The sequence below is a fragment of the Myotis brandtii genome, unplaced genomic scaffold (assembly GCF_000412655.1).
Source record: "Myotis brandtii unplaced genomic scaffold, ASM41265v1 scaffold577, whole genome shotgun sequence".
Taxonomy (NCBI): Eukaryota; Metazoa; Chordata; class Mammalia; order Chiroptera; family Vespertilionidae; genus Myotis; species Myotis brandtii.
The window spans coordinates 1,724,786-1,732,106 of record NW_005370161.1 but is presented as its reverse complement, the minus strand read 5'-3'; the positions used below and the strand labels follow the sequence as shown (position 1 = coordinate 1,732,106).

The window sequence follows — 7,321 nt, the reverse complement described above, 5'->3', positions numbered from 1 at the left end:
GGAGTGGGAGTGCGGAAGCAAGAACATCCAGTAGACAGGACTCTACAAGTTTGGCTGAGAAGGGACAGAGTAATGGGACAGTAGCTGGGGGGGTGGGAGGGGGACTCAGGAGTTTTTTTATTTTTTAAATGAGAGTGTTTATAGCATGTTTATGGGCTAATAGGAACACTCCCATAGAGGAGGACAAATATATAATACTAGAGGCCCAGTGTTGAGCGTCTGCCCCCTGGTGGTCAGTGCGTGTCATAGCAACCAGTGGTTCTGCTGTTTGGTTGATTTGCATATTAGCCTTTTATTATATAGGATGCTGGGAAAGAGGGTAATTGAAGAGCAAAGTCCTTGAGAAGGTGAGAGGGCACAGCTAGAGGAGCAGGGACATGCAGCCCCAGGAGCCAGGCAGGACTTTGCTAACACCTGGGTAGCTTGATTCACTTAGGATCTAAAATGAAAATAATGTGTCTCAGTCAGGAAGCTGGGCATTGTGCTCTAGGACATGGGATCTAGTGTCTTATTAGTTTATGGTGCTCAACATGCCTTGGGGCACTCTTACAGAAAGATACATGTGGAAATGGCATTTTTTTTAAATTAAAAAAATTCATGTGTCCCTAACAGTATTATTAACTTAATTAGACGTTGTCACCTTTACTCACCAAATTTGGTACTGCTCAGAGGACTAGCAAGACTTGTGCTTAATTTGTCTTAAGGATCTGGCAGGAAATGCCAGTGTTGCATCCTGGACAACTCCCCCACCCCTGGGGGAGGACAGGAGCTGCTGCTATGGGCCAGGGATGAGTGAGCACCCAGGGGGCAGCAGCATTCACTGCAAGTTGTCTGTTGAAATTATAAAATACCTTCCTTGCATGTCGGTTTGCATTGTTTGTGGTCATTTGATTTTTTTAGGTTGGGAGTTTGGAAATACTACAATTTTCTCCGTGGTTCCACAGACGTGATGAAATGTAGACGCCCTTCCTTGACCTTGCCTTCAGTCCATCGTCGGGTGGTGGCAGGGTGGTGGGAGGGTGGTGGGAGAGCGGGTTTGCATCGCTCTGGGCACATTTTCTCTTCCCTCTGCCCCGCAGTGGACAGATTTCACGAGTGCCTTCTCTCTGTGTCACTGTGGAGAGACACAGGGAAGGAGGAGCTCTCTGCCTCTTTGAGCCAACATTCCAGTGGGGGAGACTAAGCAAGGACAAAGGCAGATAATATAACCTCAAAATTAATGTCCGTGGGATGAGTGAAGAAACGGGGCTGAGGTGGCTGGCGTCAGAGGGCTGCTCCGACTGGAGGCCTGGCATTCCGGGAAGGCCTCCCGGAGAGGGTGCTGTGCTGAGGCCGGAAGGAGCTCTTCGAGGGACAGAAGGAGCTCTCGTGTCAGGAGAGGAGACAAGGGCATTTCAGGTGGAAGGGACAGCTTGCAGGACCCCTGCTGGTTGGAAGAGCTGAGGTGGGGCCAGTTGCCTGTGTCCAGTCGTCATTAATGGGGAGTGCAGTGGAAGGTGACTTTGAGAGACACGTGTGGCTGGCTGTTCAGGCTCTCATGCACCACAGGAAGAGTTTGAAGCAAAAGGATGAGGAGGGTGAGGGGAGCAGGTGGAGAAGCTGGAGAGCAGAGAGCAAAGTGCAGTTTCTTGTGGTCGAGTCAGCAGGGTCGGTGATGGGTTGGGTCTGGAGAGGAGGGGGCTGGAGGGAGTGAGAGGGGCTGCCCTTAGGACTCTGAGCTGTGCTGATGCTGAGGACCAGCGGGTCCGAGGGCGATGCTTCAGTTATGGACGTTATCATTTTATACTGGGCTCTGTTTGGATCTGCAAATCAGTTCTTCCCAGTGTGTGATGTGCAGAGTATTTATCTATACCTGTATGTGGTCTATAAGATACATAACATATTTGTAAACACACAGACAGATGTAAACGTTTAAACCTCTGTTTGCTACAACAGGCACTAACTAGGAGTCCTCACAGATCTTACATGGAGGTTTCATTACCCCTACTTTTCAGATCAGCAACTTCCTGGGAGAGCTGGACAATAGTTAGCTACATTTATTATGCTCTTCCTCTGTGTCAGGCATGGTGGAACCAGTGTGTTCTAGTTTGCTCCTCATGCTAACCTTAGATGGTCACTTTACGTGGGATCACCATCATCTGCTCTTACTGATCAGGAGACTTGCCGGGCTCTCCTGAGTTGCCTCCTCACAGGTCTCCTCTCCTCCTGTCTGTTCTTGACCAGCAGCCAAAACAGAGGCTTAAATGGAGGACAGATCAGTCACCCTTTTGCTCAGAAGCTTGTAACTGACCCCATATCAGAGTCCTTCCAGGAGCCTCCTCTCCTGCCAACCCTTCAGCTGTCTCCTGGGCTGCACGCCTCTGTACCCTCACCTCTTCACCCCACTGTGTGCCCTGCTGTCCTTACTATCTCCCTTCCATCCTCCCATCAGCCTGCCAAGAAGATGGGTCTTGCTCCGTCTCTGTCCTTAGGGAACAGAACAACGCCTGGCAGATAGCAGACACTCAGCAATGTTTGTTGAATGAATGAATACCTTTTTCTTACTTTTTATGTTGGTAGTAAATGGTGGAATCCAAATTGGGGCTCTTGGCCTCTGAACACTTGTGCTTTTCTGCCTCAGCACCCCCTCCCATTGTGCTGGTGCACCAGGCATATATTTATGCCCATTTGTCTGTTATCTCCAAAGTTCCATGCTTTCCTTTATAGAATAGAAACATTCACTAAATACTCAGAATTGTTCTAAAACTATACAGTGCAATAGATTAAATGAATCTCTTGAAAACAGTAAATTAACCTGAAAAAATGGCTCTGTCCCACCACCATCATTTTAACCCCTTTCACGTGACGGGTAATTGAAACACATTCTCTTAAGTCAGTGGTTCTCAACCTTGGCTGCACATTAGAATCACCTGGGAATCTTGTTAAAATTCTGATTTCTGGGCTTCATCATTAGTAACAAAGAAACAGAATTTCTGGAGGATAAGGCCCAGAAATCAGGATTTTAACAAGATTCCCAAGTGATTCTAATGTGCAGCCAAGGTTGAGAACCACTGTCTTAAGTAGTAACAGCGTCCATAACAGTCAGAAGTAACAATTATAACTACATCTTGATAAAAATGAGAATAATTTAAAAATTCTGGGAAGTTTCAGAAAAGCAACCAAATAAAATGAAAAATATGTGATTCAACTGTGGAGGCTTAAAGGATTTAAACATTGGAGAGAAGGCGGCTTTATAAGCTGTGTGGTAGAGAGCAATCAGAATTTCCCTGGGTTTAGGAACCTGGGGATTTAATCCCAGCCCTGACCTCACGGGCACCTCGCTTCCCGGCTCTGCCGCAGGTTCCCTGAGTGTTGAGTTGGTGGTTTCCAAGCTTCCTTCCATTTCTAGAAGACTGCTGTTTGTAGGAGTAAAACAGTACGTTCTACATGTTTTAAGTGCCATGCAGTTGGTTGTTCAAGAAATAGGGCCCGTGTGCAGTCCTAGGCTAAATACAGTGATGCCACGTCACTTCAGGGCTGCTTAAGATCCACGAGGCCAGCACTTGGCACCAAGCATCCCGTCCCCTCCCTGTGGACCCGGTCGCTCTGCTGGAAGAGGTGAGGTGCAGGACGGAGGAAGGTGGGCCGGTGGGCAGGATGTGGGGGGCGGGGGGGAGTGATGGGTCTGACTCTGTGAGAAATGGCGAGATTCCAGAGTCCAGGCGATCTTTCTGTGTTTTCCTCAGGCTTAGGAACTAGACTGTTAGTTGTTGTGAATTAAATGAAGCAAGGATTGTGTTCAGCTTGTAAATCTAGAGCAGGGGTCCTCAAACTTTTTAAACGGGGCCAGTTCACTGTCCCTCAGACCGTTGGAGGGCCGGACTATAGTTTAAAAAAAAACTATGAACAAATTCCTATGCACACTGCACATATCTTATTTTGAAGTAAAAAAAACAAAACGGGAACAAATACAATATTTGTATTTGCATGTGGCCCGCGGGCCGTAGTTTGAGGACCCCTGATCTAGAGCATATCATAACTAACGATAATTCAGTGGTGGGTGACATTGAATTAGGCCCTCTTCCAACATTGTAGAGTTAGAAACAGGTGTTTGGAGAATAAGTCTGAACGTTGCATTGTATTTTGTGCCTTCACTTCCAGGCAGCGCACGTACATCCGATTCCTTCTGGGTTTTCTTGGTTAGTCACAGTGCACACAAGTTCTCTCCCTCTCTGAGTGTCAGCGCACTTAGGGTGAGTTGATTTCTGTAAGGACAGGAACTTACCAAGGATGTCAGGAAGTGTCTCATCACGTCTGTGAGGCCGAGAGCCAGTCACAATAGCCCTTTTCCTGTGGATCACATGCACGGAGCTGGTGCTGCACGCGAGTCCCCTGCCTACTGTCACCTCGCGGCACCCAGGTCTCCGTCATCTCCCTTTCCTCCCTTTTCAGGAATGGGTGCTGCCGGGCACCTGCTTTCTCAGATTTCTCTTTCGAGGTGAGGTCTCGTGTGTGCCTTACATGGGCCCTGGCTGAGAAAGGACAGGGATTCCATGTCTGGCCTCTGCCTTAGGAAGGGGGACCCAGCCAAGGGGAGGTCCCCAAGTAGAGGAGGGGATTCACGGGCTATCAATGGGAAAATGATGGAGAACAGACTTCACTCAGACGCTTCACCTGGTTCAGGCCTGAGCACAAACAGCCGACGTTAAATCTAAATACAGGAAGTAGTTTTGAGAGACGTGCTCGGGCCACAGCTGAAATTGCAATGAAGTGACTGTTTATATCCACTCTAGCTAGATAGGAATGAAATTAATCACATGAAATGCATATTTATTTGTCTTGACCACTTGAATTTGATTCCTCTTTAGAATAGGAATCTATCCCAAATAACAGTCAGACTTATTATTTTTGAGTCAGTCATTGGCATTAGGTTTCGCAGCATGCCTATTATAATACAGTGTTCTTTGTGGGCTACTTTAGAGGATTATCTTTACTTTCTTACCATATTAAAACTTTATTTCATTAAGAAGTTACCTAAGGTAGGCCTGGTGGGGCGGGGCACCTGGTGGCAGGGCTTCCCCTCCAGCCAACCACTTCTCTCAGCCCATATTAGTACCGAACATGAAATGTGGGGCATCGGCCTGCTAGTGCAGGTCTGGGCTAAGGTCTGGGTTCCCGGAGTCTGGTTTTGCACCAACCTTCCAGGTGGGGCTGAAACCCACGCATGGGCATCCTCTGCAATGGGCCTTTGGGTTGTAGGTGGAACCTGCGGGCACCTGAGAGAGGTCAGCCGTGGCTCTTGACCAGTCTCTGCGGGGACCACTTGCAGGTCAGTCCTGTCAAGAAGGCCTGGGTGGAGCAGGAGGAGCCGGGTACACCACCCTCATCGCCACTGAGCCCCGAGCAGTTGGTCCACGTCCAGAAGAACAAGACCGCGGCCCTGCGTAGACTCACGGCTCACGGCCTGCCAGTGAGTGTCGGTGAGAGTTGGAAGAAGCACCTTGGTGGAGAGTTCAGAAAACGGTATTTTGTAAAGCTAATGGGATTTGTTGCCTAAGAGAGAAGGCATTACACTGTTTACCCACCCCTCCACTGAGTCTCCACATGGATGCAAAGTGCAACACAAGAGAAGGTTGTCATTCTGGGACAGGATCCGTATCATGGACCAAATCAAGCTCATGGGCTCTGCTTTAGTGTTCAAAGACCTGTTCCACATCCGCCCAGTTTAAAGAGCTGTCTACAGACACCGATGGTTTTGTTCATCCTGGTCAGGGAGATGTATCTGAGTGGGCCAAGCAAGGTGTTCTATCAACATTGTCCTCACTGTCCGGGCACATCAGGCCAGTTCTCATAAGGCGGAAGGTTGGGAGCAATTTACTGATGCGGTTGCGTCCTGGCTAAATCAGAACTCAAGTGACCTCGTCTTCTTGCTCTGGGGCTCTTGTGCTCAGAAGAAGGGCAGTGCCATTGATAGGAAGCACCACCACGTGCTGCAGACCGCCCATCCCTCCCCATTGTCGGTGTACAGAGGGTTCTTTGGATGCATACATTTCTCTAAAACCAACGAGCTTCTGAAAAAGTCTGGCAAGGAGCCCATCAACTAGAAGGATCTGTGACCTTGAACTGGGGTGAGAGTGGGGGTCCTCCGGGCGGTTACTAGCAGCTGCTATTGAAGTATTTGTCAGTGACGAAGTTGAATTGAAAACATAATTTCCCTAGTGATTCTTAAGCACTGTGCCTACCAGGGAGGAAGTGTTGGTGAAGTGGCCATGAGCCAGGCTGCCCAGGAGTGGCAGCTTTGTCCAGCAGAGACTGTACCCTGTGACCACATGTCTGTCTTTGCAACTTGGCTCTGGCCTAGAATATGCGTCAAAGTTTTTCTCTAGACTCTCCTCCCCTCTGTTTCCTTTATGGTTAAAGATGGGGCGATAGCACCTTTTTAGTATATAAGACAGCTGCTACTCTACTGGTTTTTACCTGTAGGTTAAACTTTAGGTTCTAAGGTGTTGGGTGTTTTTATATAGAAAGGCCCCCTTTGCACATCCTGGTGTTCCAGTCTGGGCCAGGTCCACCGCCCTTTGACCCTTTACAGAGCTCGCAAGCCCTTCCTTGAAGGAAATAGGACCCTTTTTGCCATTTCCCAGAAATTAAGGTTCAATTTCCTGATGGTAGCACAAGTGAAAATTCCTAAGGAACAATCCTTGCTGTGACTCTTCAGACTGGCAGATGCCAAGAGAACTGGGCTGGGTCTTGTTATACTGTTCTCTGGGTGTTTCTAGCAATAAGCAGTGGAAGTTGAACAGAAAGGAGGGGAAAGGGGGATTTTTAAATTATTATTGTTATTATTTTTTAGCAGAGGAAATGCTATTCTCTCAGGTGTGTCCTGAACTGGATTTTTAAGGCAGCATAGTGTCAAATGCTATTTTTTCTGGACTGAAATCACGTTGGGATCCCATTTTCTGCAACACTGGAGAATTTCGCTCTTTTAAAAAACACATAAGTGGATGTTTTATTTTTTATTAATCCTTTGTTTAAGAGACCATGTTTATTAGGTCTGCACCTCCATCCTAGGTCCTGTTAGAGATGCTGTATTGCTGTTACTTGGTCTCAAAGTTAAACCTGCTAGAGTTTGGTAATAAAAGGTTGTTGGAGTTAAAAAAAAAAAAAAAGAGAAGAAGAAGAAGAAGAAGCTATCTAAATGTTTAAAGAGTCTCATGTAATAATTTTTTAAATTAACAGTTCCGGGAAAGTAGTGGCATGTGCAGTAAACAATGAATTATTTGCTGTAAGTAGAAGCGGGTTTGGGGGTTGAGGCTGAAAATCGTAATCCAGGAGGAGGTGG

At 47.5% G+C, this 7,321-nt stretch overlaps 1 pseudogene; it reads left to right on the top strand.

Moving 5' to 3' along the window:
- The first annotated feature begins 5,196 nt into the window (after window positions 1-5,196).
- On the top strand, window positions 5,197-6,095 carry LOC102247696 (annotated as a pseudogene).
- Window positions 6,096-7,321: the final 1,226 nt, after the last annotated feature.